A 19,717-nucleotide genomic window follows, 5' to 3' on the forward strand; every position below is an offset into this window, starting at 1 on the left:
GCAGATGTTCCATTGGAATCTGAAAACCCTTCTTAGCAAAGAACCTGGCACATACAGCTAAGACAAATTTGGGGTCACAAACCATCAGCCAGTGGAACACAGAAATCTATTCATAAGCCCGGAATAGCATTTCCTGTGAATTTGTTGCCAATGTTTTAACACTGGATGACTTTTGAGAACATGAGTTTTGAGACCCTCGTGAGAAATCCAACACGGTGTTGGCTTCACTTGCCCACTGGCTACCGTGGACTGGGGCAGCTCCCGGCAGCCCCGGGGGCAGGTAGACCTGCACGGCTCACTTGTGCAACGTGAGTGGGCTGGAGTCTGCAGCCGCTGCATAAATGTGTACCACGAATGTCCTTACATTTTGGAGGTGTCAGTGATGTGGCTGGGCAGGTGATGTCCCACCAAGCAGGAGGAAGGAGGAAGTGTGTTGTGGAGACCGAAAGCAATCGCCGAAGCCTTGTGGGATGGGGCCAGATGCTCTGATTCTGGCACCAAGATGCCTCTTGAATCCTCCCTCTGGGTCTCAATCTCCACATCTGGGAAACACCCTACAAAGCCATCCCTATGCCTTCAGCCCCTGAGAGGGGAAATGCTCAGCACGTGGCGGTCACCAGAGACCCCTCCAGCTGAAAAAGAACAATAACTCTAGAGGATAGAAGCCAAGAGAGGGGGACAAACAGGAAGAGAAAGAACCTCAGATAAATTAAGAAAGTGCAATGGGGATAAAAAGTGGCAGACTTGGAAACCAGTAGCCAACAGCTTGGGAAATGTTTGTTCATTCATTCATCCAACTGGCATTGATTGAGCACCTGCTGTGTTCTAGGGCCTAGGGATAGTATGACTATGACCAGTGACTTTTTTTTTTTTGTAATGGGGATTGAACCCACAGGCATGCGACCTCCTAGCATGCCCCTTTTACTTTTTGACAACAGGGTCTTGTTAGGTTGCCGAGAGCCTCACTAAATTGTTGAGGCTAGCCTTGAATCTGTGACCCTCCAGTCTCAGCCTCTCAAGTACTAGGATTACAGGTGTGCACCAGCACACTCGGCTTAGGTGACAGTTCTTATATTTACAGCTCCCAAGCCATATCCTGCCCCCTGTCAGTACACAGTAGCTCCTCAAAAGTCTACCATCCTGTGAGCCACTGGCATCTCTACTCCTGGCCTGTGAGTCTCCAGTACTGCCTGGGATTCAGAAATATGGCCAAGCCCGGCCATCTCAGGAAGAGTAGAGAAAGATTTTCCAGAAGGAAGCTGGGAATTTGGAAGAGATGTGGGTGGAGGAGGGCAGGAGCAGGGGGGTTTGTTTCTGATCTGCTATATGACCTTGGGCAACTCCCAGGATGCCTCTGGCCCAGGAGAGAAGATGAGGCCTGAATGAAGGTGAGTACCAGTGGATTCCTCCTGCCCTCAAAGACCCTGAACCTTCTCCCTGGGAGGGGCTCAGGTGGGAGGGTGGGAACAGTTACAGGGGTGGAAGCCTCCAGGAGAAAGGAAATGAAGAAACTTCTCTGAAGACAGGAGTTACCAGGAAGAAGGAGCCAGGCCCAAGAAACAGAGCTGGGGAAGGGGGCAGGCCGGAGAAGGGGCTCCCCCATGGCACATCCGGGCCAGTCACTAAGAGAGGTGGAGAATAGAGAGACTGAGGTCAACTGGAAGAGACAGAAACAAGCACAGATAGGAGATGGCAAAGAGATAGAGACGGATGTGATGGACATAAGGTCACCAGAGTTAGCTAATAAAAAGGATGTCCACTGAATATATATATATATATATATATATATATATATATATATATATATATATATATATATATTGTGGTACTGGGATGAACCCAGGGACTTTCTACCTCTTAGCTACACTCCCAGCCCTTTTTGCTCTTTAATTTGAAATAAGATCTCGCTAAGTTACTCTACCCTGGCTGGCCTCAAACCTGCCATCCTCCAGTCTCGGCCTCCCAAGTACTAGGATTACAGGTGTACACCACCCTGCCTGGCTATCAAGTGAAACTCTGCCTCTGAGCTATACCCCCAACCCTTTCATTTTTAATTTTTTGTTTATTTTCAAACAGGTCTCTCTACATTGTTGAGACTGGCCTCCAACCTGCAATTGTCTTGTCTCAGCCTCCCAAGTACTGTGATCATAGACGTACACCACTACACCCAGCTCAGATATTTCTTTAAAACAGAATATTTAAAAGTATGACCCATGTCATAATGAGGCTATAATTATACTAAAAATACTAAATTGTTGATGTTGTTTATCTAAAATACACATGTAGCCGGGCGTGGTGGCACACGCTTGTAATCCCAGCATTTGGGAGGCTGAGGCCAGAGGATCGTGGTTCATGAACAGCCTCAGGTACTTAGTGAGGCCCTCTGCAACTCAGTGAGACCCGGTTTCAAAATAAGGAATCAAAAATAGGGCAGGGGCTGTAGCTCAGAGGTCGAATGCCCTTGGGTTCCATCCCCAGACCCGCAAAAATAAAATAAAATAAAATAAAATAAAATAAAATAAAATAAAATAAAATACACATGTAATTGGGTATTCTATATTTTATCCACAATACCACATAAGTAAATAAGTAAATAGAGAGGTAAATAAATAAATAAAAGGCTGGAGGTGTACCTCCGAGGTAGATTGCCCCTGGCTTCAATTCCCATTACCAAAATAAAATAAATGAGGAGCTGGGTGTGGTGGCACATGCCCATAATCCCAGTACTTGGGAGGGTGAGACAGGAGGATGACAGGTTCAAAGACTACCTCAGCAACGCAGGGAGACTCAGAGCAACCTTAAAGAGACTCTGGTTAAAGTAAGTAAGTACGTACGTAAATAAAATGTTTTAAGAAGGGCTGGGGAACGCCGGGCGTGGTGGCGCACGCCTGTAATCCCCGCGCTTGGGAGGCGGAGACAGGAGGATCGCGCAGGTTCGAAGTCAGCCGCGCTGGCTTAAGAGACCCTGTTTCCAAATAAAAATATAAAAAATAGGTCTGGGAGTGTAGCCCAGAGGTAGAAGGGCTTCCAGGAACCCCAGTACCACCAAAAAAAAAAAAAAAAAAGAAGGGCTGGGGAGGTAGCTCAGAGGTCGAATGCCCCTGGGTCCAATCCCACAATGAATAAATAAACATCCTCTCTACCAACACCCCCACTCCATCATTCCGGGGAGACCTCTGCGCCACTGCTTCCGGCCCCTGTCCCAGCCTCTGCTTCTCAGTCTATTTCTCACTTGTATTTCTGAGTGTTTCTCACCAGGTCTTCCTCTTTCCTCTGCTCCCTCTCCCACCCCCACACCAGCTGCATCTCCACCCCGCTGCATCTCTGCACGTCTCTGTCCTCTGTTTCTTCTGGGAATGGGGTCTCTGTGCCTCTCTGAGTCACTTTTCGCTGTCTCCGCCTGAGCCTGCATTTCTTTCTCCCACGACGCTCATTAGCAGCGATCAGCATCCACTGCAGACAGTGTAAGCAGAGAGGGGTGCAGAACCTCTCAGAAGAAACAGACCCTAGCCTGAACCTCGCCTATCCTGGGTACTTCCCATCCTATTCTCCCTGAGAGGACCGCCCAGGAAAGCTCTCCCCCGCTTAGCCCCGTTAGAAATTCAAGCTTCCCGCGAAGGCATCTGATTGGTGGAAACAAGCTCCTCCTCCAGCCACACTGCTTTCTGGGAAATGTAGTTAACTTGCGTTTGCTGCAAGCTGGAGGAGATGCTGGAGGAGAGAAATAATGATGGGCTTCCTCTCTCTCGGTTTTTTTTTTTTTTTTTTTTTTTTGTACTGAGGATTGAAATATGGGCATTCTTCCTTTGAGATACAGCCCCAGCCCTGCTTGGTTGGTTGGTTGGTTGGTTGGTACCAGCACAGAACCCAAGAACATTCTACCTCCAGCTGTACCCTCAGTCCTTTTTATTTTTCTCCCTATGTTACTGAGGCTATTCTCAAACCTAGATCTTCCTGTCTTAGCCCCCCAACCATGTGCCACCACACCAGGAGCTGTGTGTGTGTGCACGCACGTGTGCATGTGTATGTTTGTGTGTGTGTTACTGGAGATTGAACCCAGTATCCTTGCTGGGTTCAATCTGCCTCTGAGCTACACTCCCAGCTTTATTTTTTAGTGTGTGTGTGTGTGTGTGTGTGTGTGTGTGTGTGTGTGTGTGTTACTGGGGATGGAACCTAGGGGCCTTCTACCTCCGGGCTACACTCCCAGACCTATTTTATATTTTATTTGGAAACAGAGTCTCTTAAACCAGCTGAGGCTGGCTTCGAACCTGCACGATCCTCCTGTCTCAGCCTCCCAAGCACAGGGATTGTGTGCCACCACGCCCCGGCTATTTTTTAATTTTGAAGCAGTATCTCACTAAGTTGCTGAGGGCCTCACTAAATTGTTGAGGCTGGCCTCAAACCTGTGATCCTCCTGTGTCAGTCTCCACAGGTGTACACCACCACACCTGCTAACACCCAGCTTTTATTTTTTATTTTGAAATAGAGTTTTACTAAGTTGTTGAGGATCTCTATAAATTGCTGAGGGTGGCCTCAAACAAGTGATCCTCCTGTCTCAGCCTCCCAAGTACTGGGATTTCAGGCTACTCCTTGCCTGTCTCTTTTTTTTTTTTTTTTTTCAGTACTGGGGATGGAATCCAGGGCCATTCTACCTCCAAGATACACTCCAGCCCTAGTTTTTAGTCTTTATTTTGCAACAGGGTCTCACTGAGTTGCAAAGAGCCTCACTAAGTATCTGAGGCTGTCTGCGAACTGATATCCTCCTGTCTCAGCCTCCCAAATGCTAGGATTACAAGCGTGCGCCACCACGCCTGGCTGGCTTGTCTTTCTTTATCTTCTCCTTTCTCTTCTCTTCTCTTCTTCTTCTTCTTCTTCTTCTTCTTCTTCTTCTTCTTCTTCTTCTCTCTCTCTCTCTCTCTCTCTCTCCTTCCCTCCCTCCCTCTCTCTCTCTCTCTCTCTCTCTCTCTTCCCCCTTCCTTCCCTCCCTCCCTTCCTCCTTTCCTTTTTTTTTTTTTCTTTTCAGGATTGAACCCAGAGATAGTCTATCCTCAAGTTTGGCCTAAATTTTCTTTCTTTCTTTGGAAATAGAGTCTCACTAAATTTCTGAGAGCCTTGCTATGTTGTTGAGGCTGGCTTTGAACCTGCCAGCCTCTTGTCTCAGACTCCCAAGTACTGGGATTACAAGTGTGTGCCACCACGCCCAGTTTTTGTCTTTCTTTTTAAAAAATCAGTTTCACTTTCAGTTCTATTCCAGCTTTTCCATCTTCATACCATCTTTGTCCTCTTTCTTGGTCACCTGCTGTATGACCAGTGTGAATCCTATGTCTCCTGCCTTACCATCAGCCTCATCCCCAGTTCCAGCTCCAGTATTGAGGGGTCTCTCTCTTGACCTTCAACTCGTTCTCAAGGCTCAGAGTCATGAGAGAGAAGAAGACGGAAAGAGATGGAGCTCAATGCTGCCAGAGAGAGAGAGAGAGAGAGAGAGAGAGAGAGAGAGAGAGAGAGAGAAGGGAAGGGAAGGGAAGGGAAGGGAAGAGAAGAGAAGAGAAGAGAAGAGAAGAGAAGAGAAGAGAAGAGAAGAGAAGAGAAGAGAAGAGAAGAGAAGAGAGGAGAAAAGAGAAAAGAAAAAGAGAGCCGGGCATGGTGGTGCACACTTGTAATCCCAGCACTTGGGAGACTGAGACAGGAGGATCATGGTTCACCAACAGCCTCAGCTACTTAGTGAGGCCCTTTGTAACCCAGTGAGACCCTGTTTCAAAATAAAGAATAAAAAAATATGGCTGGGGGTGTAGCTTGGAGATAGAATGCTTCTGGGTTCCATTCCCAGTAGGAAGGAAGGAAGGAAGGAAGGAAGGAAGGAAGGAAGGAAGGAAGGAGAAAGGAAGGAAGGAAAGAAAGAAAGAAAGAAAGAAAGAAAGAAAGAAAGAAAGAAAGGCAGGCTGGGAGTGAAGCTCAGAGATAGAATTCCCTAGGTTAAAACCCCAGTTATGTATCTATCACCTATTATATACCAGAGACTGTTTTCGACACTAAGGGTGTATCAGATAAGAGACAAAATTCTCCTATCCTGTAGAGTTTATACTCAATTGGAGAAAAAAAACAAGCAAGATTAATAAGTAAATTACATGGTCTACTTGATGATAACATGTTAAGAAGAAAACTGAGGCGGAAAAGAGTGCTCGGAGACAGGACCATTAAATTCCAAATGAGGAAGCTGGGAGGGGCAGTGCGTGCCTATACTCTCAGCAACTCTGGAGGCTGAGGCAGGAGGATTATGAATTCCAGGACAGCCTCAGCAACCTGATGAGAGCTCATCTCAAAATGAAAAGTGTAAGCCAGGCGTGGTGGCACATACCTGTAATTCCAGTATTTGGGAAGCTGAGACAGGAGGATCTCAGACTCCATGACAGCCTCAGAGATTTAGGGAGACTCTTAGCAACCTAGTGAGACCCTGTTTCAAACCAAAAACATTAACTGGAGCCGGGCATGGTGGAACACGCTTGTAATTCCAGCATTTGGGAGGCTGAGACAGGACGATCATGGTTCACAGACAGCCTCAGCTACTTAGTGAGGTCCTTTGCAGCTCAGTGAGACCCTGTTTAAAAATAAAGAATAAAAATAATGGGCTGGCCGGACGTGGTAGCACACGCTTGTAATCCCTGCGCTTGGGAAGCTGAGACAGGTGGATCACGCAGGTTCAAAGCCAGCCTCAGCTACTTAGTGAGGCTCTCAGCAACTTAGTGAGACCCTGTTTCCAAATAAAATACAAAATAGGTCTGGGAGGATAGCCTGGAGGCAGAAAGCCCCTGGACTCTACCCCGGCACCACACACAAAAAAAGGGCTGGGGGCGTAGCTGGGAGGTAGAATGCCCCTGAGTTCAATATTCAGTGTCTGTTTCTCTCTCTTCCTCTCTCTCTCTCTCTCTCTCTTTCTCTCTCTCTCTCTCTCTCTCTCTCTCTCTCTCTCTCTCTCTCTCTCTCTTACACACACACACAGAAAAATATTTTTTAAAAGTGCTGGGTGCCGAGCGTGGTGGCGCACACTTGTAATCCCAGCATTCGGGACGCTGAGACTGGAGGATTGCGGTTCACAGACAACCTCAGCTACATAGGGAGGCCCTTTGCAATTCAGTGAGACCCCGTTTTTAAAAAAAAACCCTAAAAACCCCCCTAGAGCTGGGGGTGTAGCTTGGAGGTACAATGCCCCTAGGTTCCATCCCCAGTACCACAAGAGGTGGGGGGGCTAGAGATGTAGATCAGTAGTATAGTGCCACGGGGTTCAATCTCTAATCCCTAGTACCACCAAGAAGAAGAAGAAGAAGAAGAAGAAGAAGAAGAAGGAGAAGGAGAAGGAGAAGGAGAAGGAGAAGGAGAAGGAGAAGGAGAAGGAGAAGGAGAAGGAGAAGGAGAAGGAGAAGGAAGAGGAGGAGGAGGAGGAGGAGGAGGAGGAGGAGGAGGAGGAGGAGGAGGAGGAGGAGGAGAAGGAGGAGAAGAAGAAGGAGGAGAAGAAGAAGGAGGAGGAGAAGATGGAGGAGGAGGAGGAGGAGGAGGAGAGGAGGAGGAGGAGGAGGAGGAGAGAGAAAAGAAAGAAAGAAAGAAAGAAAGAAAGAAAAAAGAAAGAAAGAAAGAAAGAAATTCCCAATAAGATGAACAGAAAAGGCTTCCCTAAAAATATGTCATGTGGGTAAAGCTCTGAAGAAAGAGTAGGAATGAATAGGTGGATGTCTGAATAGAGCATTCCAGGTAGCAGAAACAGCATATGCAAAGACCCTGGGGTGGGATGTGCCTGCAATATATGTAAGATAGAGAGGAGGAGCCAAGAGTGGCTTCAGAGAGTGAGCCTGGGGTACAAGGGAGGAAAAGAAGTCAGAAAAAGGACAATGGGGTCCACATTACTTAAAGCATTGCGTGCCAATGTAAGACTTTGAATTTTAATCTGAAACAGGAGCCATGAGAAGGTACTGAGCAGAGGGATGTAAGCTGACTCAGTGTGTGTGTGTGTGTGTGTGTGTGTGTGTGTGTGTGTGTGTGGTACTGGGATGGATCCCAGGGGCTTTCTATCTCCAGGGTACACTCTCAGACCTATTTTATATTTTATTTGGAAACAGAGTCTCACTAAGTTGCTGAGAGCCTCACTAAGTAGCTGAGGCTGGCCTCGAACCTGTGCGATCCTCCTGTCTCAGCCTCTCAAGTACTGGGATTACAAGTGTGCACCACCACACCCGGCCTGACTCAAATTTTTATCAGGATCCCTCTGGATGGTGTGTGGGGCACAATCCATAAGGGACAGGGACTAGGAGAGGGGAATGTCAGGGAGTCCCATGAGAAGAGGCTGCAACATTCCTCCAGAAGACAGTGGCTGGACCCAACAGGTGGTGGGAGGTGGAGGGGAAAGGTTAGCCTCGACAAACAGACCAGCTGCAAAGGAGAGAGGAAGAAGAGTGAGATAAGTCACACAGACCCCTTGGACTGAATCTTGGTTCTGATTCCAATTAGAAGTTAATAATCCACAACTTAGTGAGACTCTGTTTTTCAAAAGAAAAAGTAGAGCCGGGCATGGTGGCGCACGCTTGTAATCCCAGCATTTGGGAGGTTGAGACAGGAGGATCCGAATTTGCAGCCAGCCTCAGCTACTACTTAGTGAGGCCCTCTGCAACTCAGTGAGACTCTGTTTCAAAATAGAGAATAAAGAATAGGGTGTAGCTTGGAGGTAGAATGCTTCTCGGTTCCATCCCCAGTACAGAAAGAAAGAAAGAAAGAAAGAAAGAAAGAAAGAAAGAGAGAGAGAGAGAGAGAGAGAGAGAGAAAGAAAGAAAGAAAGAAAGAAAGAAAGAAAGAAAGAAAGAGGAAAAGAGAAAGTAGATCCAGGTATGATGGCATATGCTTGTAATTCCAATACTTAGGAGGGTGAGACAGGAGGATCGCACAGGTTCGAAGCCAGCCTCAGCTACTTAGTGAGGCTCTCAGCAACTTCGTGAGACCCTGTTTCAAAGTAAAGAATAAAGCCGGGCGTGGTGGCGCACGCTTGTAATCCCTGCGTTTGGGAGGCAGAGACAGGAGGATCGCGCAGTTTCGAAGCCAGCCATGCTGGCTTAGAGACCCTGTTTCCAAATAAAAAGTATAAAATAGGTCTGGGGGTTTGTCCCTAGCCCAGAGGTAGAAGGGCTTTCAGGAAACCCAGTACCACAAAAAAAAAAAAAAGAATAATAAATAGAGCTGGGATGTAGGTCAGAAGTAGAATGCCCCTGGTTCAATTCCCAGTACCACCAACAACAAAAAAAAGTAAAAGTAAACCAGACATAGTGGCACATACTTGTAATCCCAGTACTTGGGAGGCTGAGACAGAGGATCCAGGTTTGCAGCCAGCCTCAGCAACTTAATGAGCCCCTCAGTAACTTAATTAGACTTTGTATCAAAATAATAGAATAAAATAGGGTTAGGGGTGTAGCTCAGAGGTAGAAAACCCTTAGGTTCACTCTCTACTACAAAGGAAGGAAGGAAGGAAGGAAGGAAGGAAGGAAGGAAGGAAGGAAGGAAGGAAGGAAGGAAGGAGGGAGGGAGGGAAGAGAGAGGGAGGGAAAAAGGATAAATTGCAATCAGATGGAGTTTGGCATGGGATTGAAGACTAAGTCAAGATTCAATTAACAAAGCCGGGCGTGGTGGCGAACTCTTGTAATCCCAGCATTTGGGAGGCTGAGACCTGGAGGATCGTGATTAGCAGACAGCCTCAGCTACTTAGTGAGGCCGTCTACAACTCAGTGAGGCCCAGTTTCAAAATAAATAATAAAAAATAGGGCAGGGGGTGTAGCTCGGAGGTAGAATGCCCCTGGGTTCCATCCCCAGACCAGCAAAAAAAAAAAAAAAAAAAAAGATTCAATTAACAGAGACTCAGGAGGCTGGGAAGGACAACCTGGGAAATTTAGAGACAATGTGTCTCAAAATGAAGAACAGAAAGGGTTGAAGATGGAGCTCAGTGGTAAAGTGGACCTGAGTTCAATCCCCAGTACCACCAATTTTAAAAAGTATTTTTTAAGAAGCCAGGCAGACATGATGATGCACGCTTATAATCCCAGTACTTGTGAAGCTGAGACAGAAAGATCGCAGGTTTGAAACCAACCTCAGCAATTTAGTGAGACTATAAGCAACCTAGTGAGACCCTGTTTCAAAATATAATAATAATAATAATAATAATAATAATAATAATAATAATGGGCTGGGGGTATAACTGGGAGGTAGAATGCTCCTGAGTTTAAATGCCAATACAAAAAAAAAAATGGTACACACCTGTAATCCTAGTTACCTGGGAGGGTGAGGCAGAAGCATCACAAGTTCAAGGCCAGCCTGGTCAATTTAATGAGACCTGTCTTTAAAAAAAAAAAATGAGATTCAAGTAAAACTTGGTGTTCGGTTTATGACCATAGTTAACGTTAAGTGTGAGATCAAGGTAAATAAAGATCAGGTAGGTATGGGGTTGAGACCCTGGTTATAGTAGAATCACAGTGAAAGCTGAAATTTGGGCTCAGGGCAGGGCTGGGTTTGGATCTAGGACTGAGCTGTGAGCTGGGATTTGATGTCAGGGTGAAGCAATCTCTGGTCAGGGCTAAGGTTATGGTTTGGGCTCGGGATATAACTGGGCCTTGCTCATCAGATCTGATGCCCCTGAAAGGTAGCGTCAGGGTTACTAGAGGGTCACAAGAGAAAAAATTAGGCTAAGAGCGGCCAAGGCTTAGTGTCATTGACCAGAACAAAGTCAGAGCGAGGGCAGAGTCAGGTTAGGTCAAAAGCAGGTTTAAGATCAGGATTAGAGGTTGGCTCGGGCTTGTGATCCCGGCTGTGGGAGGCTGAGACAGGAGGATAGTAGGTTCAAGGTCAACCTCAGCAACTTAGGGAGCCTTCAACAATTTAGTGAGACTCCTTTTCAAAATAAAAAAGATAAGGCTCGGTGTGGTGGAGCACAATTGTGATCCCAGCATTTGGGAGGTTGAGACCTGAGGATCGTGGTTCTCGGACAGCCTCAGCTACTTAGTGAGACCCTTTACAACTCAGTGAGACCCTGTTTCAAAATAAAGACTAAGCCGGGCGTGGTGGCCACGCTTGTAATCCCCACTCTTGGGAGGTAGAGACAGGAGGATCGCGCAGGTTCGAAGCCAGCTGCGCTGGCTTAAGAGACCTCGTTTCCAAATAAAAATATAAAAAATAGGTCTGGGAATGTAGTCCGGACGTAGAAGGGCTTCCAGGAACCCCAGTACCACCAAAAAATAAAAAATAAAGAAAGAATAAAAAATAGGGCTGGGGCATAGCTTGGAGATAGAATACCCCTGGGTTTCATCCCCAGTACCAAAATAAATAAATAAATAAATAAATAAGCCCTATGTCTCCATGGCAACAGCAGGTTCACTGCCACCCACACAGCAGACACTGTGAGTCCCTATTGTGGCTGCCCAGGAACAGGGAGGGGAAGGTGCGGCACCAAAGTGTCACCTCTTGCACATACTAGTGACCTCCCGGGCAATGCGCCACCAACGTGGCCTTGGCATGGGAAAGGTGAGACTGACAGCTCTGGCGAAGAAACAGAAATAAGGCCTGACAGCCTAGACCTGACCTCTCTCTGCCCAAGGTCCCGCAGAGTCTCAGAGAGCTGAGGAACTCAGGCAGAGAGAAACCACACAGCAGCGGGGTGGAGCCGGGCGTGGTGGCACTCGCTTGCAATACCAGCATTTGCCAGGCTGAGGCAGGAGAAAGGGTGGTGCGCACCTGGAATCCAGTACTTGGGAGGCTGAGACGGGAGGACCGCATATTCCAAGTCAGCTTGAGTAACGTAGCAAGGCTCTCGGCAATTTGTGAGACCCTGTTTCCAAATTTAAAAAATATAACGGGGATGGAGGTGTAGCTCGAGGTAGAATGCCCCTGGGTTCAATCCTCAGTACAACAAATAAATACATCATTTAATTATAAAAAGGGCCGGGCGTGGTGGTGCACACTTGTAATCCCAGTATTTGAGCCACTGAGACAAGAGGATCTCAGGTTCGCAGCCAGCCTCAGCTACTTAGTGAGGCCTTCTGCAATTTAGTGAGAGTGTTTCAAAATAAAGAATAAAAAATCAGAACCGGGCGTGGTGGCGCACGCTTGTAATCCCAGCATTCGGGAGGCTGAGACCGGAGGATCGCGGTTCACGGACAGCCTCAGCTACTTAGTGAGGCCCTCTGCAACTTAGTGAGACCCTGTTTCAAAATAAAGAATAAAAAAATAGGGCAGGGGTGTAGATCAGAGGTCAAATGCCCCTGGGTTCCATCCCCAGACCCGCAAAAAAAAAAAAAAAAAAAAAAAAAAATCGGGCCGAGTGTAACTTGGAGGTAGAATGCCACTGGGTTCCATCCCGAGTACTGCAAACATACATACATACATACATACATACATACATACATACATATTTATTTATTTATTTATTTATTTATTTATTTGTGGTACTGGGGTTCCTGGAAGCCCTTCTACCTCCGGGCTACACTCCCAGACCTATTTTTTTTTTGGGGGGGGGGGGACACGGTCTCTTAAGCCAGCTCGCTTCGAAACAGAGCGATCCTCCTGTCTCCGCCTCCCAAGCGCGGGGATTACAAGCGTGCGCCACCACGCCAGGCTACGTACATATTTTTAAAAAGGAAAAAGACAAGGACTGGGGATTTGGCTCAGTGGTATATCCCTTGCTTGGCATGAGCAAGGTCCTGGGTTCCATTCCCAGCACCACCAAAAAAAGAAAAAGAAAAGAAAAAGACTAAGGGGAGTGGGAAGAGATTCAGAGAGAGTAGGACATGGTGGGGGAGTAGACAGACACTGAGTGAACCCAAACCAGAAAAACTGGGGTCACCTGAGGTACCTTCCCCTCTTCACTGGGGGAAGCTGATCTAGTTTGGAGGGTTTTTTTTTTTTTTTCATTTCAATAGATGAAGTGTTAATTTTTACCTTTAATATTCTTAAAATATTTTGTATTCTAAAAACAAGGGGTGGTCAGGCATGGTGGTCATGCCTGTAATCCCAGCACTTGAGAGGCTAAAACAGGAGGATCGCAGGTTTTGTGACAGTCTCAACTACTTAGTGAGGTCCTCTGCAACTCAGTGAGACCCTGTTTCAAAATTAAAAATTAAAAAATAGGAATGTGGTTGTAGCTTGGAGGTAGAATGTCCCTGGGTTCCATCCTCAGTACCAAAATAAATAAATAAATAAATAAATAAATAAATAAATAAATAAATAAACAGACCTAGAACATTATAGGGTTTTTCAGGAGCTATAATAAGTTAGACACCAGGCGGGGCTAAACCCTGGTCGGTGACTAGAGAGCTGGCCTGGGTGAGAAAAAGCTGCGTCCTGTGGATGTGCCCAAACCTGGAATTGACAAGAAGGCGCGGCTTAGAATCCGTAAATCTGGGACTCCGGGACTGAGAGAGGCGAGCCCGTGGGTCGTGGGCGTGGCTAAAACCTACGTCTTCGGAGGGGAAAGCTAGCTAGCGCTCTGGGATTGGAGGGCTGCGTAGGGGCGTGGCCAAGCCCCCCCCCCCCCAATCTCCCCGACTTCCAGCAGAAGAGTGCGATCTTGTAATATAGAAGATCCGGAAAACATCCAGGTGGCTCCTTCCAAACGCTCAGGATGGCTACCAACATGCAGTGGACACACAAGGAAGCGGATAGGGCGGAATCTTAGCCAGCCCCCCTTGCGGAATGACACATCCTAAGTTCTTCACCACACACTGGGCTCTGTGCCTGCCACCTAATGTATGCCATATCCGTGAATCATCACAATGCCCTGTGAGATAGAAACTATAAAATAGATATTATCTCCATTTTTCAAACAAGAAAAGGAGGCACAGAGTTTGGGTAAGTTACACTAAGTAACTTACCCAAAGTCACACAGCTGTGATCTACAGATTGAAGCCGTGCATCCTCCTTCCCAAGCCTGTGCTCGGATTTATGCAGACTCAAAACTCCTGGGCTTGGTGGCACATGCTTGTAACCCTAGTACTTGGGAGGCTGAGACAGGAAGATCGCAGGTTCTAGGACAGCTTCAGCAAGTAGGGAAACTCATCAACTTAGTGAGACCCTTAAGAAAAAAAAAAGCCAGGCGTGGTGGCACACACTTGTAATCCTACTACTTGGGAGGCTTAGACAGGAGGATCACAGTTTGCAGCCAGCCTCAGCTACTTAGTGAGGCCCTCCACAACTTAGTGAGACTGTTTAAAAAAAAAACCCAAATAATATGACTGGGAGTGTATCTTGGAGGTAGTATATTTTTAGATTCAATCCGCAGTACAACACGAAATAAAAATAAGCCGGATGTGCTGGTGCACACCCATAATCCCAGTACTCGGGAGGCTGAGACAGGAGGATTGCAAGTTCGAAGCCAGCCTCAACAACTTAATGAGGCTTTCAACAACTTAGCAAGGCCCTGTTTCCAAGGGAAAAAAATAAAATAAAAAGCCAGGCCTAGTGGCACACACTTGTAATCCCAGCATTTGGGAGGCTGAGACCAGAGGATCGGGATTTACGGACAGTCTCAGCTACTTAGAGAGGCCTTCTGCAATTTAGTGAAACCCTGTTTCAAAAATAAAGAATTGCCGGGCGTGGTGGCGCACGCTTGTAATCCCGGCACTTGGGAGGCAGAGACAGGAGGATCGCACTGGTTTGAAGCCAGCCTCACTGGCTTAAGAGACCCTGTTTCCAAATAAAAATATAAAAAGATAAGTCTGGGAGTGTAGCCCGGAGGTAGAAGGGTTTCCAGGAACCCCAGTGCCATGAAAGAAAGAAAGAAAGAAAGAAAGAAAGAAAGAAAGAAAGAAAGAAAGAAAGGAAGGAAGAAAGATAGGGCTGGGGTATAGCAAAAAAAATGAAATAAAGCTGGGGTGTATCCTTGGAGGTAACAGACCCCTGGATTCTATCCCCAGTACCACAAAATAAAATAAATAAATAAATAAAAAGGGCTGGAGGTATAGCTTAGAGATAGAAAAGCCCTAGGTTCAATCCCTAGTACCACACACACCAAAATAAAGACCACTGGGGAGACTCAGGGTGGACTTTAGGAAGTCTTTGACCCTGACATTGACTTAGCCTGGCCAGAGTCCTGACCTAACAGCTCAGAATGGGGACTCCAGACTCGCCCCTGCTTTAGTCACTGGCTCCGTGGGTGATCATGGGGAGGCAACCGTTCTCTCTGATCCTCAGTGCCCTCATCTGTGCATTCATCTCTGGGTTGTGAACACTGAGTTATCTGCTTATAAAGCACTCGGAACAGAGCCTGGTGTAGACTGGATGCTCTTTAGCTGTTAGGACTAGGAGTGACTCGATTTGCCTGCCTAAGGGCAGAAACCAAAACAGGCAGTCTGAACTCGAGTATTACGCTGATGTTCTGCACTCTCATCAGAAATTGCATGCACTTACACACAGCTTTTATCATATTCCCCTGTGGAGCTAAAACAGTACCCTGTAACCCCCAGGACATGGAAGCTGAGATGGAAGGATTGCAGGTTCAAGGCCAGCCTCAGCAATTTAGCAAGACTGTTTCAAAACTAAAAGTTCGGCTGGGCGTAGTGGCGCACACTTGTAATCCCTGCGCTTGGGAGGCAGAGACAGGAGGATCGTGCAGGTTTGAAGCCAGCCACGTGCGATGGCTTAGGAGACCCTGTTTCCAAATAAAAATGTAAAAATAGGTCTGGGAGTGTAGCCCTGAGGTAGAAGGGCTTCCAGGAACCCCAGTACCACAAAAAAAAAAAAAAACCTAAAAGGTCTGAGGGTGTAGCTCAGATGTAGAAAACCCCTGAGTTCAATTCCCAGTACAAAAAGAAGAAAGAGGAGGAGAAGGAGGAAGAAGAGGAGGAGGAGGAGGAGGAGGAGGGGAGGAGGAGGAGGAGGAGGAGGAGGAGGAGGAGGAGGAGGAGGAGGAAAAGAAGAATATGATGATGATTCCCCTCTGGGTCCCCCCAAATTCTCTACTTAAAACCCCATCCCTTGTCCTGTTGGAGAGACTGTTTGGTTCCTCAGCTCAGGATAGGCAGGGTCCTTGGCTAACAGGGTGGGAAAGAATTTCAGCACATATCAGGCAGAGATATGAACAGAGGTTTATTTGGGGAAAAGGGAAAAAATACACATTCAAGAGAGAATACGGGCCACCCCAAGAGGAAGGCATCTTGGGGAGTGCAGGGCTCTCTTCTTATAGGGGACGTTCGTGTGGGATGGACTAGAGGGGGTGTGTGAGGATGATCCCAGCCAGGGAGCCCCCGGGGCAGTTTATGGTGGTGTGGTCATCCAGCCGGCTGTAGGCTGGACGTTCCCAGTCCAGTAGTCCTGAGGCGCTTCCCGGTGGTCTGGTCATCCTTAGAGCCCTCAGGCTGAGGACTGATTAGCTGATTGACAGATGAGCTGGAAAGTGTCCTAAATTACAAGTTTCTCCAAATATCGGCCCTGTCCTGTTACCAATGCACAGGGCAATGGTAGTTTTTTCCGTTAACCAGGACCTACAGATTTCCCAGAAATTTGGGAGAGACAGGCCTAGGAAAGAAAACAGCCTTGGGAGGAAAATGCTGAAGCACTTCAGCTTCAGGTTCTTATATTAAAGTTATATTTTACTTTTCTTTCCTGTCTGTCTCTGTTGTATGGTAACCAGGCGAGAATAACTGTCCAAAGCCAATTGTCTGTCCAAAAAGCCATACTTTATTAACAGGTTCGAACCTGGACCCAAGCGCATGTGTCTCCGCATCAGCGGCAAGGGCCCCGTCTTTTGTTAACAGTCTCCTTATATACCATCATGTTACAAGGTCTTTAGTCATTTTATCAGCCTGGACATTTTTGACATTTATAACTTGTATACTTTAAAGGACAACCATAAAGCACGCAACTGATATGGGAACGGGCTCCCACATCTATGGTATGTTTACCCAGATATTGAGGTGGGAGATAGCAGGGATGCGTGAGTTGGGCTGCTGTTATCATCTTATTTCTCCCAAGGACAGCCGGAGTTTTTTGCCTGAGCTGTCTTTTAACTGTTATTAAACAGAGGAAATGAGGGAGAGTGGGCTTGGGAACAATTTTTATTTTATTTTATTTTTTGCTGGTACTGGGGTTCCTGGAAGCCCTTCTACCTCCAGACTACACTCCCAGACCTATTTTTACATTTTTTTTTTAATTTGGAAACAGGGTCTCCTAAGCCAGCACACGCGGCTGGCTTCGAACCTGCACGATCCTCCTGTCTCTGCCTCCCAAGCGCGGGGATTACAAGCATGCGCCACCACGCCCGGCTTGGGAACGGTTTTTAAACTAAGCTATAATATCCTAGACATCTTGAAGCCCAAAGGTAGAAGGCCCCTGGGTTCCATCCCCAGTACCACACACAAATAATAATGATGCTGATGCTGATGCTGATGCTGATGCTGATGATGATGATGATGATGTCTGGGGATGTATCTTGGAGAGAATGCCCCTGGGTTCTTTCCCTAGTACCACAAAATAAACTAATAAATACATTACAGTCTGGGAACCAACTCACCAACCTAACCTCCAGTTCACCAGAGCTCTCTGCTCATCATACACACCAAATTGTATTTGGCCTTGGAGACCATTTATATTTGCTTTTCCTCTTTTTTCTAACTTAAGACGCCCCTAATCTCTTGGGTGTTCCCTGAACATCTCACCTAAAATAGCCACACACACCACTTCATCCCTCCACGGGAGTTTAACAAACACCCTGTTTTAGAGTCTTTGCAGCACCTGTCTCTCTTCATTTATTTCCACTCATATTTACTGAGCCCGAGTGCCAGGTGCTGTTCTAGGCACAGGCCCAGCTGTAAATAAGGCAAAGTCCACGTTCTCAGACAGCAGACGTTTTGAACCTTACAACCATTCATTTATCAGGGGGCCTCTTGTTTTTCTTTCCCTTCCAGGAGAGCAAGGAGCATTCTGTCTCCTTCTCCTTAATGATAGGCACTTGCTAAATTGTTAAAATGTATCCTAAACAGAAAGTCTCAAAGTGTTATGCAACTGGGATTCCTCAGTAATTGCAAAGGGCGGAAGGCACTGTTCCCAGAGTGGAGACTCTGTGGGCAACACCTTAACCAAGAGATGGAACCCAGCATCGCTATTAAAGGGCAGAGTGACAGTGTGTGACACCCCCACACACTCCACTGCAGGACAGGATATAACTACCCACTTGCTGGGCACTTAACATTGCCCCAAAAGCATACACTAAATCTAACCATCAGGAAATTATCAGACACCCAAATTAAGAGGGATGGTCTACAAAACACAAGTCTTTTTTTTTTTTTTTTTAAAGGCAACTATAGTGGCGTGGGCTTGTAATCCCAGTACTAGGGAGGCTGAGACGGATCACAGGTTCCAAGCTAGGGTTGCAGTATTGAAGCCAGCCTCCACAATTTAGGGAGGCCCTAAAATAAAATAAAGAAAATCAGGCTGGGGTATAATTTGGAGGTATAATGCCTCTGGGGAAGGGAGGAAGGAAGGAAGGAAGGTTAGGAGGCTGAGACAGGAGGATCACAGGTTTTTTTTTTTTTTTTTTTTTTTTTTTTTTTTTTTTTTGGTGGTACTGGGAGTGGAACCCAGAGGCTTTCTACCTCCGGGCTATACTCCCAGACCTATTTTATATTTTATTTGGAAACAGGGTCTCACTAAGTTGCTGAGAGCCTCACTAAGTAGCTGAAGCTGGCTTTGAACCTGTGCGATCCTCCTGTCTCAGCCTCCCAAGCGCGGGGATTACAAGCGTGCGCCACCACGCACGGCTGGATCACAGGTTCTCTGCCAGCCTCAGCTATTTAGGCCCTCCACAACTCAGTGAGACCTTGTTTCAAAATAAAGAATAAAAAATAGGGCTGGGGGTATAGCTTGGAGGGAGAATGCCTCTGGGTTCAATCCTCAGCACTGAAAAAAAAGAAAAGAAAAGCGCCGGGCGTGGTGGCTCACGCTTGTAATCCCAGCATTCGAGAGGCTGAGACCTGAGGATCGCGGTTCGCGGACAGCCTCAGCTACTTGGCGAGGCCCTTCGCAATTCAGTGAGACCCTGTTTCAAAATAAAGAATTAAAATTGGGCAGGGGGTGTAGCTTGGAGGTCAAATGCCTCTGGGTTCCATCCCCAGACCCGCAAAAATAAATAAATAAATAAATAAATAAATAAATAGAGAAAGGAAGACACAGGCAGGCAGGCAGGCAGGCAGGCAGACAAACAGAAGATCAAGATCATTAAGGAACAAAAGGCAGGGGCTGCTCTAATTAAAGGAGACTGAAGAAGAGACAGCACACCTGAATGGAGTGCGAATCCTGAATTGGATCTTGGATGCAGAGAAAAATAAAATACTGCTATAAAGGACAGAGATTACAGGTGTGGTGGTATACACCTGTAATCCCAATATTTGGGAGGCTGAGACAGGAGGATCCCAGGTTTGGGGCCAGCCTCAGCAATTTAGCAAGACCTTCTGCAACTTAGTGAGACCCTGTGTCAAAATAAAAAGGGCTGGGCTTGTAGCTCAGAGGTAGACTGTCCCCAGGTTCAATCCCGGGTACCAAAAGGAGGAGGAAGAGGAGGACGACAGCAAGGACAGGCCACGAGGCCCCCTCCTGGATGGATTAGGGACCTTATTATTACAGGGCTGAAGGGAGTGGGTCCCTCTGTTTGCCTTCTGCTATGGGAGGACACAGCATGGAAGAAACCACCTTGGAGGCAGACGGGACC

This window comes from Muscardinus avellanarius (assembly GCF_963383645.1).
Source record: "Muscardinus avellanarius genome assembly, chromosome: 10".
NCBI classification, from domain to species: Eukaryota; Metazoa; Chordata; class Mammalia; order Rodentia; family Gliridae; genus Muscardinus; species Muscardinus avellanarius.